The 15,769-nt window shown below is 43.0% G+C and overlaps 1 protein-coding gene across 6 annotated transcripts in view; it reads left to right on the top strand.

Moving 5' to 3' along the window:
* The first annotated feature begins 640 nt into the window (after window positions 1-640).
* Window positions 641-15,769, top strand: part of WASF3 (WASP family member 3) — a 66,281-nt gene continuing 51,152 nt past the window's right edge. For 3 of the 6 annotated variants that reach the window (XM_040056783.2, XM_040056781.2, XM_058419469.1), the window contains exon 1: window positions 664-743. The gene's annotated coding sequence lies outside the window, so the exon portion shown is untranslated. Of the gene's footprint in view, window positions 744-15,769 lie in introns of all 6 variants that reach the window. The other 3 variants (XM_040056779.2, XM_040056782.2, XM_040056780.2) reach the window with 2 other exon arrangements.

Raw genomic sequence — 15,769 nt, forward strand, 5'->3', positions numbered from 1 at the left:
GGGAGCTGGATTCAGCAGGAATTGGGTCGCAAGGGCAAGGAAAGGGCAGCGGGGGTGGGCGCGCCTGTGGCAGTCGGGAATGAGGGCAGAAGCTCCGCAGAGGCCTCTTGCGGGCAGAGAAGGGGCCGGGGCGGTGTGCGGGTGACAGCACCGGGCGACGTGGGGATGGCGCCAGATAGCCCCGGGGACGGCGAGGGACTGGGCACCGCTGTCCCGCAGCCGGGGCCGGGCGGGGAAAGGGCGGCTCGGGCACTGGGGGAAGAGGAGGCTGCTCCCGAGGGGCAGAAGGGTCTCGAGGGCCGTCTGGGAGCCCCAGGGCAGCCGCCACACCCTGGGAGCTTGGGCGGCCGCACGGGGCCAGGCGGGACACGGGCCGGGGCTGGCAGGAGTCGAAGCGGCGGAGACGGGCGAGCCGGCCAGGACAGAGGCGAAAGGACGAAGAGAGAGCCGGACGAGAGACACATTCGCCATGCCCCGCGCCTGGCCGCTCGCCAGCCCCAGGTAGGGGCCGCTGATTGACAGCTGTCCCCGCCCCTCCGGCGCTCTCATTGGCCGCGCCCCACGCCGATCAGCGCTGGGCGCCGCCGGGCCCTGCTCCCCATTGGCGGGCCAGCAGGGCGGTGGGGGGGCGGGGCCCGCGGCTGAGGGGGCGGGGCGGCGGCGGCTTAGCCCGCGAAGGCGGCGGCGGCTGGAGCGCTGGCACGGCGGCGGCTGGAGCGGGATGGAACGGAGCGCGGCGCCAGGTGGGTGCGGGGCTCTGCTCCGGCCCCCCGCAGCCACCGCGCAGGGCGGGCAGGAGGGCGGGTGGCGGCGTTCAGAGGGTCCTTTCCCCGCCCCTGAGGAGCGCGGAGAGGGAGCAGCCGCTTTTTAGCGGTCTGCAGCCCGCGGGGATAATCCCGGCGCTGCCCTGCGGGAGCCCCCTTTCTCCTCCCGGCCGCGGCGGGGGCGCCGGTGGGTCTCTCTGGAGCTGCTGGCTGTGCTCCGCTTGTCCGGGCTGAGCTGCCCGTCCTCGGGCCCTCTCGGCTTAGCTTTGTTCCGAGTCGGCCCCTCGCCGGACCCCGGAGCCGCGGGGCGCGTTCCCCTTCGCCCCGCCGCCCTCGCGGGGAGGCTCCGGAGCCCTCCATGCGTGCTGTGGGGGCCGGGCGCCCGAACTGTTCCCCGCGTTCCCCGGAGCGCTCGGTCCGGGCAGCGGGAACACGGCCCCACGTTCCCGGGAGCCGCCCGCCCGGGGGCTCGTTCTCCCCCGAGAGCGGCCCCCGCGGCGTGGCACCGGCGAGGCTTTCTGGTGGTGTTCTGCGCTCTTCAAGTGCTTAGAAATAATCGTCTTTGGCTTTGAAGGGCGCTGGGAGTCCTTGACAGCTTGGGAACTTTTAAACCCTTACCCGCCCCACCACCACGGTTTGGTGGTTTGTGGTGTAGGTTTTTTTTTTGTTTGTTTGTTTGGTTTTTTTGGTTTTTTTTTGTTTTGTTTTTTTTTTTGCGGGGGGGGGGGGTTTGTGGGTTTTTTTTGGTTTTTTTTTTTTTTTTTTTGCTTAATTTTTTTTTTCTGCTTGGCTCTTGAGTAAGTGTGTCGCTGAGAAGAAGTCTGGAGTCTGAGTGAGTGCAGGCGTGTGAAGACAGGGATTTATCTCAACTGCTCGATGTCTAACGCTGCCCTGAAAGCAGTTAAAAAATGCTTTGTTTATTCTCTTTCTTTCTGATATAGTTCAGTAATCGCTGCAGATAACAGGAGAAGGGCTGATAGTTTTAGGTTGAGCAGTAATCTGTGAAGTGGGGCCAGTACTTGAGTGATGGGTTACTGGATACAGTTGTGAGATTCCTTGATAGAAAACACTTCAAAGCACAAATGGAGTCGTGTGTGTGCTGTTTGTGCATCAGTAGGAAAAAGCTGTAGTTGTTTGTGCCCCTCTTGTAAACTGCAGGGAATGAAGGGACAGTATTCCTGTAAGAAAAAGATGGGGGCAAATTATGAAAGCACCTGGGAACTTTAAAAAACTTTCAGTCTGGGGATGAGGAGGTTGTTTTGTCTTGCCTATCATGCAAGACTGGCCTTCTTTTTGAAACTTTACATAGGGAATCAAAAAATATTACATTTAGAGGAGACAGACTGTTGTTTGGACTTTGGCTGATACAGTATTTTCCATAAACTAATAGTGAGTGTACTTGAAGAGAGGGATGAAGTAATGGAATAAGGCTGCAATTCTTGTCCTCCAGTATGCTGTCCCACACTCAAGTGATCTGTAGTTCAGATGCAAAGTTTTGTGGCCTCTAATATATGGAGGCTGACATGATAAAAAATGATTATGCCGGAGTAGAGCTCCAGCTGGAAATCTGTGAAAGTTACTGGTTACAGTGCTTGCAAGCTTCAAGGATTGAAGATTAAACCCTGTACTCGAGCTGTGGAGCTGAGCTTTGTTAGTTGTTATGCTACAGCTTTTTGCCTTTTAAATTCTCATCAGAAGAGAATATGCTAAAATGGAGGGACAGTTATCTGCCCACAGGGCCCAAGTCATTCTTAGTAAGAACTGGGATGTTTTATCTGCAGCTATTCATTTGCGACTAGGACCATACTATGTTTCCCTTAAATTATGTGGAAACTTGATTTGTTTCCAGCTGTATTCTGGGGATGAGTTGTGCAAAGCAAACTTTTTCTGTCCCTTGCTGGAAGATTACTTTTGTGTTTATATAGCTAGCGGCAGTATGAATGGAGTTATTAGGCAGTGAGCACAGAGGTTTTGTTGTACATGAAATAATGTATAATTGAGCCAGTACTCTTCTCGTTTTCCATGGCTATTTTCCTCAAATAAAGAGAAAATAGAAAACATTTTTTTAATCAGATACTGAAACAATAGTCTTGATTATACTCAATAGTTACAGAAATTGAATAGCCTTTGTTAATCTTCCTATTTGTCCATGGAAGTATTAAAAATGACTTTACATGTCAGAAATAGAATCGCTTGTGCTTTAAAAAGGTATTTTCATAGCAGGAATAAGTTATTGTGGCTTCATGTTTGATTTATATGGTATAACACGTGACATTTCATAGTTAATAACAACATAAACCTGTTTTGTTTTTCAGTATATGCCTTGTCTGTAAAATGTGCCTCAAGGGATCATGATTTTAGGAGTAGCAATATAAACTCCTTGTATGTCAGCTACTCTTTGGCGTGCCTACTTTAGCTCAGGTTTATTTACTTCATTCTTCAATGGGAAGGAACATGCCATTTACTTTTCTGGAACATGAATAACATTGTCTGCGGGCAGTGTTGCTGTGCGGAGGAAAGAGAAAGAAAAGCCATCATCTGACAGATGATAGAGTGTTTTGAAGTATCTTACCCAGTGATGAGAGGGACAGGGTTTCTGAAAAGCTAACCAAACCAGAGCAGATGCTTTGGTGAAGGATTCCAGAGGAGCTGATGGTGGCTGAGTGTTTCTGTCACTGTATTGGTGTCACCTGGACAGTTAATTAGCTTTCATGCCTTTGCAGGTCTTCATTTTTTGATTAAACTTCCTGCATGAGCAGTCACATCTTAGTGTAGTCTTGTTCTTTTGAGCAGTCTCAGAGCACTGTCTTCCAGAATTCTCTTGACTGCTTTGCGTGAGGAAGGTGGTAATTTCAGTCTGCTCTTGCAGACCTGTCTTTGGCTGATGTGTACTTAATGTTGTCTTATAACTGCACTGGAATCTAATACAGGTTGTATAATACAACTCTTCTTGGACTTTTCAATTCAAGTGGGATGTGCTATTACTTCCTGGTTCATGTGTGGCTCCAGTTAAAATTATCAGACAAGTTGTGGTCATTACTTTTGACTTGTTTTTTTTATTATTATTTTTGCTTGCATAGGATCTTAGCTACAGGCAGCGTATCAAGTGAATTGTGCTGCTGGTGTAAGTTACTGACCAGGTTGTGCATGCCACGATACCAAGTTTTGTCAATCATCTCAACAGCAGAAATACATTAGTATACAGTCCTGATGGGGAGTAATTGGTTTTGTCAGGCTAATTTCTTAGTTCTCTAACCTTAAATGGCATTCAGTGTATGGAGATCATTGATAGGATCAGATTACAAATGTCTTCCAGTGTAGGATGTAACTGTATTTTGCCTTTGGAGGCTTCCCTGTACGAGGAGTATGATGAGTCGCAGGCTGTCACTGCTAATTCTCTTAAAAGAAAAGGTGGAGGTAGAGGGTGACTATTAACTTCTCCATGTGAAAGGCTCCCATACAGCATACCTGTAATCTAGGAAAAATTAGTGTCTCAACCAAGAATTAGATCGAAGCACCTCGAGCCTTAGCTCTGTAGCAGAACTGCCGTAGCACTTATATTCTCTCCTGAGAACTTAGTCTGCCTTCAGAGGTAATAATGACAATAAACTTGTTACACCAGACTTATTTGTTAAATTTCAACCAAATGTTTTCCTTCACATGTAACTATTATTTATATCTAAGCCAACTTTTGATAAAAGCTGTTGAAATGTAGCACTGGGTTGTTTTCTTAACTGGTAAAGCGCAGTTCTTTTTCACCCCTCTTTTGAAAATTCAAATAACTGAAATATTTTTAGCTACTGATGGATGTAATTTCTTCTGCCATGAGAAGAACAAAAACATTTGGGAAGAAGGGAAGAAGCTACAAACAGCTGCAGATCAAAATGGCAGCTTTTGTGCTGATTTAAGCTGCATGCTTGGAGTTTATCTTTGATTTCTTTATTTTCAGCTGGAGAGGTAACTGGAGAATTATTTTAAAGGTTTCTAAGTACGGTAAGTATTTGTTGGATTTGCTGGTTTTTATTTGTGCTAAAGATTTATAGGTGTCAATTTCAATATGTTGTGAATTAGTTTTTCCTTTCGCGTACTGAAATATTCTACTGTTGAACTGATGGTGTTTTCTGGGTCTAGAAATGACCCAGAATGTATGGGGTGGTTTGTTTGTGTGTGCGTGGTTCTTTTTTTTTTTTTTTTGTGGACCTCTCAATTCAGCAGAATTTTATTAACTCCTTCAAGATTCTTGGAGCCCCTTCCTATCTAACAAATATAATCTCTTTATTCTAACAGAGATTTGGTAGCCAAATTCAGTGATGGGGCAGCGTTTCTATCGAGTGTAAAGCTTAGTACGCCAGATTTATGAAATGTTTTTGTTTTGAGTATTCATTATACTCATGCCACCTTGAACTGATTTATATTTTCAAGTATATGTTTTAGAAGCAGAAAACGGAGTGTTATTCAGTACTTAAGCTGACGAATCAAGGTTTCTTGGGCATATTCACAGTGGCAAACCACACTGCTTGTAACAATAGTTAGAGAGTTTGTGTATGTAGTGGGTGATGCAAAATAGATCAAAACATGTTAATAGTGAATGTTGGAATTGATTTCTTGGTGTTGGTTTTGAAATCCTATAGTTGAAAAGGTGAGTATCGAGTGATGCTGAGGAAAACTGTTCATCTGCTATGGAATTGGTGTTGTCCTTACAAAGCAACAGGCAGCTGTGGGGACTAAAGTGCCAGAAGACAAGGCCTGAAAAGCTTATTTTATCTTGAAACTTCAAACAGCCTTTGGAAACTTCTTTGAGAAGTTCTTCTGCCTCATTACATGTGAATGGATAAATGAAGTTTGAACTTGTGAATTAGAAGGGGGGTTTTAGTGGAAATGTGGCTTTTTAGTTTGTTTTTCTGCAGCAGTTAGGTCTTGCTGATGAGTTTTCTATAGAATGTTGAAATTCTCTGGAACTTATATCAGCACAGGTTTACAGCAGAGTTATTTCCTGGGAAAGTAGTATTTTTCTTTTTAAAACTTGGCTGCTGCTTTGAATGCTTGAACAGCTGCAAACGTGGACAAGATCACATCACTTCAAATGAAGCCTTTGATTTCATGCTGGCTTTGAAGACTATTGTATCAATGTTTTCTGCACATGGAATATTGAAGTTTCTTCTCACCTCTGCATGCCAACTGGAACTGCAATTAAATCTTAAGTCAGATTTAAGGAGGATGTCTTGCTTAAGTCAGATTTAAAGAGGATGTCTTGGTACAGTTATACAAGTGGTTTGGTTACAGTTTTAGGTTGTTTAACTGAATAGTAGGAGAAAGGTATTTGCATTGCTAGACAAGCAGCTGTGCAAGCCATGTGCTTTCTATCCACCCTTCTTTTGGCAGAAGGAGCCAGGAACTAACATTTCATCAGCTGCTTTTTTTTTTTTTTTTTTTTCCCCCCCCACTGGATGGAAGAGAGCCTGTCTCCTGCTCAACCAGCTTACTTCTCTTGAATTCTACAGGTTTTTGTACATGTTCACTATAGCCATCACTGTGTGTTTATAGCAAGTAAAGAAAGAGTTGTAAAGCTTGGGCATGATAAGTGTGATATACCTGAAGGCTGTTAGGAGGAGCTGCAAATGCCTTCCAGAGGAGTGCCTGAGAATGTACCGAGGTATAAACTTGCAGCCCTCACATGAAGAGGAGCTATTATAACATTTGCCTCTGTCATCAAGAACTGCTCATGCTCTTGTAGACCATGCTGAAATTTCAGGTATCCTTTGATTCAGGGAGGGTAGCTCCATAACAAGCACACACTGAACATTAGAAGCTACACCTACTTATAGCTCAAGCTGTTCATGCTATTCATAAAGACAGACCTTCATGTCTAGTTGCTGAATTTCTGAACTGAATTTGCACTGGTAATGACAAGAGAAGCTTCCATGTTGGTGGACTAATAAGTGGTTAAATTTTTAACCTTAAGGATTTTTATTATCCTGAAATAGGATAATAGGATAATGCTGAATAGCATTTGAGATACTACTGTAACATCATTGGGATTCTGACCTTTTTTCTAGAATACTTGCCATCTTACTGGAGGAGGTGTGTGCTTTGCAGAGTGTTGTTTTGGTTGCTGTACTGACAATTCTGAGAGCTTGTGTGGATCTCCAGTTTGGTGTCATGGTGTGGATCTGCAGCTTGGTGTCATGCTTGGTCACTCAGCTGGCTGAAGCATTGTCTGACTCGTTGACTTGATGCTGGAGCAGGTTTAGCAGTCTTTAGTAATTTCTGTATCTTGGAAGGTGATGGCAAGGTTTTGTTCAATGGGATTTAGAACTCTACAGAAACTGGGGAGAGTCAGGTAATACTCCCAAGTTGGGGAAAATTTCAGAACCTCTGTTGTCTTAGCTGCTTGGAATGGACTAAATATTTTACATTACTTAGTAAATTGGTCCAGTTACTATTTCTGTGAGTTATTAATGTAGGACAGAGTGAAATATTGTAGCAGATTGAACCCACATCTTAAACCCCTGGCTTTCTGAAATGTACATAAATAAATCTTAGGTAGTACATAGTCCAATCTGCATGTTTCTGTTAGCCATTTTGTCTCAATCTGAAACGATTGAGGCAGCAGTGAAGTAACCACCTTTACTGGGTATGTAGTATTACTGCTGCTTGTGACAACGGCTGCTGAAACCCCAAATCCATTGCCTTCCCTCCCTGTTCCGTGCTTTAAAATGAATCTGTTAATGTTTTGTGTGCCACTTCCTCATTTGCATTTTCTGTTCCTCTTGCTGCAAACTCTCGCTGATGCATTTTTTCTGAAGTCTTTTACTTCCCTTCGAAACTCGCTTCTATATCCTAGTATTCCCAGTAAAAAAGAAAAGCATTGTGATGAACTTCTGCTTTGTGTCGTTTCTAGTAAAACCCACAGATGCCTTATTTTTAGAGTGAAATACTTGGAGACGTAAAAAAACCCAAACCCCAACAAACCACAGCAAAAACCCTTCCCAGTTGCCACATGCATCCCCAAAGAAATTTAAAATGGAGGGAAGTAGATGCAAGACATGAAGTGTCAATCCTTGCCAAATGTAAATCTTTCTTCCCTTAGCTGAGTGAACTGCTTACTATCAAATTTCTTTAAGCCACAGAATGTTGTTTTTGGCAGGAACATCAGAAAGAATTTTCTTTCTTTTAAACAGTTGTTGTTTGGAAAACAAGCATATGTTTGGCATCATCATGGGTTTCCAAAAGAGGAAAAAGTGATTTTATTTTCAAAACATATAGTAGAACTGTATTTTCAGCAGAATCAAATGTTAAATACTTCTGGAAGCTTAAATATAATAGTGTGTCCGTGCAGTTGGTTGTCAAGGTTGAAACAACACGCACAGTTAGCCCCAAAGCTGCTAAATGCTAATGCAATCTTGGCAAGTGTTTGTGTCAGCTGAGTGAGCTGAGAAAGTTAGAGAAGCACATAGGCAGCTTGTAATAATCAAGTCTTTAAAAACAAACTTAAATGTTGAGGTTCAGGTACAAAAAAATGCAACCTCATTTTATACTTTTGGTAATGGTGATGTTAACTTTGAGACCTGTGACTCTAAATGTGTAGTTTGAATATCCTCACTGTTATTAATCTTGCTGGAATTATTGCAGCTAATGCTTTTGAATATGAAGTATTAGAAAGTACACTGAATTAGGTTTTGTGAACTTAAGGGATGACAGTCTAAATAGTGAGCAGCTTTGATTTGTTGGTCAAAGATAACTTTCTTCATGCCTCATCACAGAACAATAAACGCAGCATAGTGCAGTCTGGGTTACCCAAAGAAGTTTGTCTAGGTTCATTCAGTTATAGGGATAGGCTAAGAAAGGAGAAAAATGACATGCTTTAGCACTGGGTGGGAAACTTAAGGGAGATTGAACTGTGAGGGTGAGAAGTATGGGTGGTAAATCTAGAGGTATAAAACTAGTGAGTTTAATTGAGGGTTACTGAGAATTGTTACGTTGTCTTTAAGACGTCTGATATTTTAGAGCTAAAATACGGAGGAAATCTTCAAACAAAAGCTTGTCTGAAATATGAAGCTTGAAGTGTTCTTTTGTTAGAAGTGTATTTTTGAGGCTTCTAAGTCCACTTTGAACAAAATACTAAAATAAATGTTACTGTAGGAAGATGAGACTGTAGAAATAATTGAATTCCACTATAGTTTAGTTAATTTGCATTATATTAGTAGTGTTGCCTAAAATATGCCTTATATACTTTTTTTAGTAATTTCTGCAGGTGTATAATGAAATTTTCATCTTTTTTTCTTGTTCAAAGCATATAGGACTTGATGATTTAAATCAGATTCTTACTGGGTGTTAAAAGAAGAACAAACTTGGCCAAAGTGGGAACCAGCCTTAAGCAGTATGTTTTTTTTGGGGTTTTTTTTTTTTTTTTTTGGTAGGCTTGAGACAGCTTTTGGTGATTCTGGATATAAGAGAACATGACCTATGGAACAGCTGGCCCATAAGTAGAAATTTTGTTGCAGAACAGACTTACTTACAGGCTAACTTGGTAACAGGCCACTCCTAAATAAATGCCTTTCTGAAGGGCAAAAAATCTCTATACTGTTGTTATACTTGAAAATGGCGTAGTTGTGAAAACACAGGATCTTGAAAGTGTTGGGAGCACTCCCCTCTTTCAAAAAAAGTGTGATTCCCGTGGTAATCTGCAGCAAGGTTTTCTAAAATAGTGAAGCCAGTATGCATCTGCGCAGAAGGAAACACTGTATTTTTTGGGATCGGATGGCAATTTTAAGTGGGTACTTCATAAAGGAGGCTTTGAAAAAAACAACAAACCCCAAACATCAACAAAAACCTCCAAACAGTCAAGGTTCCATGTCTTCCTGAATGATTTGTTTTAGTTCACTGTAGTTGATGCAGAATTTGCCAGAGGTTTCATAAACCTGTAATAATAACGTGAATGGCCAGCTCAAATGGTTGTGGTGCTTATGCCTCCTCATCACTTTTTGTTCACAGAGGTCACGTCTGAAGAGCTACATGAGCTTTTCAAACCAAGGTCAGGTGTGGTAGAAGAGTAAAGGCACCGAGTTCTGCATCTGGCGTGGCTTTACTTGCAACCTTCAGCCCATCTGCAGTGCATGTGCTGGTGCTCTTTGAACAAAGCTTAATGCACTGCATATCAGTAGTTTTAATTGAGCCTCCCTTGTTTGGTTGTATTTTATTCCTCTGCTGCTCTCTTGCCAGCACCAAGCAGCTGTTAGAATGAAGAGGGAAAGAGGAGTCCATGTGTCACATCTGTGCAGCTCTGGTCATGCTCTCTGGGAAGTGGAGTTGTCACTCTTCAAAGCATTGTGTGGTTTCTGCTTTTTTTTTATATGGAGGTGGGAAGAGGTGGGTTTGAAGCTGCGCCAGATTTCCTGCTGTCTTCTCTCTTCCCATCCCAGAATGAAGTGGACAGTAATAACCAGAATATCTGGTTGCTTCCATTTCCAAATGTAAGCCACTCATTGCTCTGGAGCTGTCAGCTGCTGCCTGGGCAGGCATGGCATTGCCCTGGGATGCAGTATGCCCTCTTTCCTGTGACACTGTGCCTTTACTTCTGCCCACATAGGGTTAAGCATAATTACTGCTCTTCAAATTAAAAAAGAAAATAAATATATATATATATATAAAAATATTCTTGCATGTTTTTGGCAGCCCATGCCTTTCAGCAGCCAGTTGCCACATTAAATGTTTATTTTTTTTTCCCAAAAGTCAAGATATTTTGCATCTCATATGATGTAAATCTGTATTTAATTAATGGAAATTTAAATTATTTATAGCTTTCAAAATGTTAGAGGAAGGTAAAATTGAAATGGGTATTTTCTGGTTGTTGGAAGACTTGAGGAAGGGATGCAGACAAGAAACCAATCCAGAATGGGATAATTTGCCTGCAATCACATTATTATGGAGAAATCTGAGATGTGTATATTGTATGCATTAGGTAATTTAGGTTTTCTTTGTGGTCACGTTGTATCTTGGTTATTGTTTCTACATCTCTTAATGGAAATTACTCTGTAAGATGCTGCATTTGTGGCAGCTGACTGCCTCTTCTGCCCTCCCAGCAGAAAATACTAAATGTGGCTGTGAATGTCACAGTGAAGTAATCTGAAGGAGATTTATGGGAATTTATGGGAATATGTAGTGGGAACAGGTAAAACTAGTCTCTTTAGTTAATATCAACTGTGTGGTGCTGAATCTGATGGCAGTGCAGTAGATGACCTGGATGGGTTACGTGGTTAGGATAATGAAGTTGATATTTTTCATTACCCACATGAAAAAGGTATTTTAAAATTCCTTTTTATGAAAACAGGTCTTAATTAAAACCATAAAAATCTCTTGGTAACAGCAGGCATGCTGGTTTGAAGCCACTTCAGCCTTCTTTTTTTTAAAAAAAAAGGGGGACTTTATTTCACATACTTCTGGATTTCTGGTGATTTGTTTGATCTTCCTAAACTGCTAAGCTCCTCTACGTTGAGTGAGATTTGAGGTCACAGATCCATGCAAAACTGCTTTAGTTTAACTGGCTTATAAATAAAAATGTTTATAACAAAAAAAGACCCAAAAGAAACAAACAAAACTGCCTGTTGCATCTGGCCCTTTAAAAACAGGAGGAGGGTGGGGAAAAAACCCTAGAGAAATTGGATAGACCTGAACCGTGTGCTAATGCTAAAGTATGCCAGTCTCTTTCAAGAACAGCTTTCCAGCTGAGATGTAAAATGGAATAATTCAAAACATACGTTTCACCTGTTAAAATGCTTTAATTTCTGTCCCTCCCTTCTCACCTGCCTTATTTTTTTTACATAATAATGTCCTTGATTGAACCTCATAGGTCAGCTGTAAGGGGTCACTGACTTTCTAATTGCATTGTTTTAATTTTATAAATGGTGGCTCTTTAATGATTAATCTGCATGATACTTATGTCTGTTTGAAAACAATTTATATGCTTTTTGAGCCCTCAAAATTGGGGGAAAACCCCACGCTTTGCACAAATATCTTCCTAGTAATAAAACATACTGGGTTGATGTATATAGAGAAATCTGTATCTGTAGATACACATGGCTTTGTAAATAGTGAGAACTACCTACGGTATTAGTTACATGCATAGCTAAGTATGTGCATAAGAGAGAGGTGATGATGAGAACAGAATATTTCAGCTGGAAGGCACCTACAGCCATCATCCAGTCCAACTGCCTGACTGCTCCAGGGCTGACCAAAAGTTAAAGCATGTCATTTAGGGACACTGTTCAAATGCCTCTTAAACACTGCCAAGGGCTGAGGCATCAACCGCCTCTCTAGGAAGCCTGTTTGAGTGTGTGAGCCCTCCCTTGGTGACGGCCACTTCCCACTGTCCAGCCTGAATCTCCCCTGGTGCAGCTTTGAACCATTCCCATGTATCCTGTCGGTGTCCCAAGGAGCAGAGCTCAATACTTCCCTTTTCACATCCCTTCCTCAGGAAGCTGTGGAGAGCAAGGTCACTGCTCAGCCTCAGTTTCTCTAAACTAGACAAACCCCCAGTCCTCAGCCACTCATTACAGGACTTTTCCTCCCAGCCCCTCCTCCAGCTTTGTTGAGCCCCTCTGGACACATTCAAGCACCTTCACAACCTTCCTAAGTTCTGCAGCCGAGAACAGCAGACAGTCTTTGAGATGAGGCCACACCAACGCTGAATGCACCAGGACGTCCCCCCTTTGGCCTGGCTGGTGATGCTGTTTGATGCATCCTGGGATGGGCTTTGCCCTCCTGTCTGCCAGGGCTCACTGCTGACTCAGACCGAGCTTCTGCCCACCATGTACTCCAGATCCCTCTCCCAGTTTGTACTTGTGTCTGTATTACTTTGTCCCAGGTACAAAATCCAGCATTTGGACTTGTTAAATTTCACACTGTAAATCATAGCCCGGTGTTCCAATCTGCGTAGATCCCTCTAGAAAGCCCCTTGCTCCTCACAAAAGCATCTCCCAGTCTCATATCACCAGCAAACACAGTAATGGTACACTGCACTCCTGCATCCAGATTGTTGGGAAGTATAGGAACAGGATGGGCCCTGAGGAGCACCACTGGGCGCTGGTCACCAGCTGAGCAGTGCCCCCCTGACTTTACAACCCTTTGAACTCTGCCTTTCGGCCAGCGCAGCATGAACACACTAGTCCTGCAGCTGCACAACTTGACCAGAAGGATACTATGAGAGTATCAAAAGCTTTCCTAAAAACCCACGGAAACTGCATCTACTGCCTTCCTTTCGTCCACCAGATGTGTGATCTTATCATAAAAGGTTACCAAAGTAGTTTATCAGTTATGACTTTCCTTTTGTGAACCCATATTGACTGTGCTTGATAATAGCGTCGTTCTTTAAATGCCTTTCGGTATTACCCAGTATAATCTTTTCCTCCATAATTTTTGCAAGAACTCAGGCTACATGAATAGGCCTGTAGTTTCTTGGGTCTTCCTTCATACCCTTCCTGTAAATTTGAGTAAACCTAGATCTGGATCAGCAGGGATATCTCTTGACTTTGAAGAGCTTTGGTAGATGATGGACAGGGGTGCTGTTGAGGCATCCATTGCCTCCTTCAGAACTCTGGGCTGAATCCCATCATGCCCCATGCAATTGCAAATATTCGGCTGATACAGCTGGTCACTTAGAATTTCAGTGTCCACAATTGGAAAGTCACTGTTCCCACACTCGTAGTCTTCCAACTCAGGACTGGGCAGCCCCAGGTCCATCAGTATCGTGACTGAGGCAACCTGACCAGCAGGTTGAGGGAGGTGGTTTTCCACTTGAGCTTTGGTCTTGTGAGATCCCACCTGCGGTGCTGCGTCCAGCTCTAAGGCCCTCAACCTAAGCAGGATGTACATGTTGGAGCAAGTCCAGAGGAAGGCCATGAAAGTAATCAGAGGTCTCCTGTGAAGACAGGCTCAGAGAGCTGGGGCTATTCAGCCTGGGGAAGAGAAGGTGTTTTTTGATAGGACAAGAGTTTTATACTGAAAGAGAGCAGATAGGAAGAAGTTCTTTACTCAGAGGGTGGTGAGGCACTGGAACAAGTTGCCCAGAAGTGTTGTGGATTCCCCATCCCTGAAAGTGTTCAAGGCCAGGTGGCTTTGAGCAACCTGGGATAGTGGAAGGTGTCTCTGCCCATGGCGGGGGTGTTGGAACAAGATGATCATTAAAGTCACTTCCATCCTAAGCCATTCTGTAATTCTGCGGGAAAAAACCAAAAACAAACCTGAATGCCTGAATGTTTTTAATTTAGCCCTAGCAGTCACTTAATCATTATCTCTCATAAGTCCAATGTGTTTTTTTAGACCTCTTGCTATTTATGTACTTCACAAAGCCATTTAAGGGATCATAAAGCAGTTCCCAATGGAAGCAAGCTTCATACTGAGTTGTTTTTTTTTAACAAATGATGTAGCCTCTTAAGGGGGCATAATAACAGGGAAGGTGAAACTTTGTCCATACCCAGCTCTATATCACAAAGCATCATTCTGACTGCTAGGGTGAGGCATGTGCCTTCTGTTCTCCAAACATTAAATCTGAGTGCTCTTCTATTCTTTCATTTCTCTTTCACCACCAACCTGTGGGGAAATCAGCCATGGAATGATGAGAGTGGTTGCTTTCAGCTAAATCTAGATGTAAAAATAATGTTTTGGCCCTGAATGGGGTGTGCTAGAGAGAGCAGCTGCTTGCTTGATCCAGGCTGTGACCATCTGCATAATTCTGATTCCATGGAATTGAAGCTAGCTGTCAGCTATGGCCGTGCTGAGTCGTTTGGTAGGACCGTGGTGCTGCTTCCTTTGCAGCTGCAGTTCCCCATTGGTGTGGTATTTTTTCTCCTTTTTTAAAAACCACATCAGTTCTGTTTAATTTCCCTTTTTTTCCTGGACATACTGAAGCCTACTAGATTTCACTTACTAATCTTGAGGTGTCTCATTTGTGGTTTATGTGTGTGCATACATGGTATTTCTGGCTAATGCTTTTCAGTGGGGTTCTGTGGCCTGTGCTGATAAATGCTTTCCTTACTCTGCCACTTCTCGCTAACATTATGAAGCTGTAGGATACAACCTGCATGACCCTCTCCTATTTCTGGAGAAGTATGAGTGAAGAAAATCTTAAGTTTCGTCCAGCACAAGGTGAAATGTGGTATTTGATTTGAATGTTGGCTGTTAGTGACCTGACAATATTTTTTGATTGATTTTGTCACCAAATTCAGGTATTTTAATGAGGCATTTAACTTCAAAGTCACATCACCTAGCCTTGGATTAATCCCCTTAATAAACCCACAAGTTTTCTGTCTGGAGTACTTATATAAAGCATCTATTCAGATTTTCATGCTTTTTAGTAGTGTCTGCTAACAGCAAGTGAGGTTGAATGCTCCAGAATTTAAAGGACCTTTCTATTTTAAGAAACGTTATTCTTAAATATTAGTAATTGAAAAACTGTACTGTGTAATGCTGGGTGGGTAGCAACTGAAATTACAGAGATGCTATCTGCTGAGGATGACCCATTTTTAGTGTTGTTACAGGAGAGTGGGGACCCACTTGAGTAAAGCCATCAGCATTCCTTTTGTGAAGCATCAGGGAGACGTCTCTACAGGCTAGGAGTGGAGCTGGGAGGGAGCTCTTTGCTTTTCTATAGAGGTGTGTTCTCTGACCTGGAGGAAAAGGGTGCAGGGCTGTATTGGGAGAAGGAGCAGGCTGATAGTAGAGAAGGCTTGTACTGCCCTATTGGGATTGTTAGCTCTTAGTGAAGAATTCAGGGATGGTGAATGCTGCCAGCAAACCTATTCAAGTGTTCAAAAACATTTTGATATTGATATCCCATCTGAAATCTCTTCCTCCTCAGAGGTATTGTCTTTCCTTTTGTCTTTCTTGGTGGTGGAAGACCCCATTAGTTTTGGATCAAAGATAAGAGAGCTACTTCCTGTCTGTTGTGGTTGGTACTGCCACTACTACTACTACACCACTAATTTGTGGTATAATGTTTGTTTGGCTTC

This window comes from Hirundo rustica, chromosome 2 (genome assembly GCF_015227805.2).
Source record: "Hirundo rustica isolate bHirRus1 chromosome 2, bHirRus1.pri.v3, whole genome shotgun sequence".
NCBI classification, from domain to species: domain Eukaryota; kingdom Metazoa; phylum Chordata; class Aves; order Passeriformes; family Hirundinidae; genus Hirundo; species Hirundo rustica.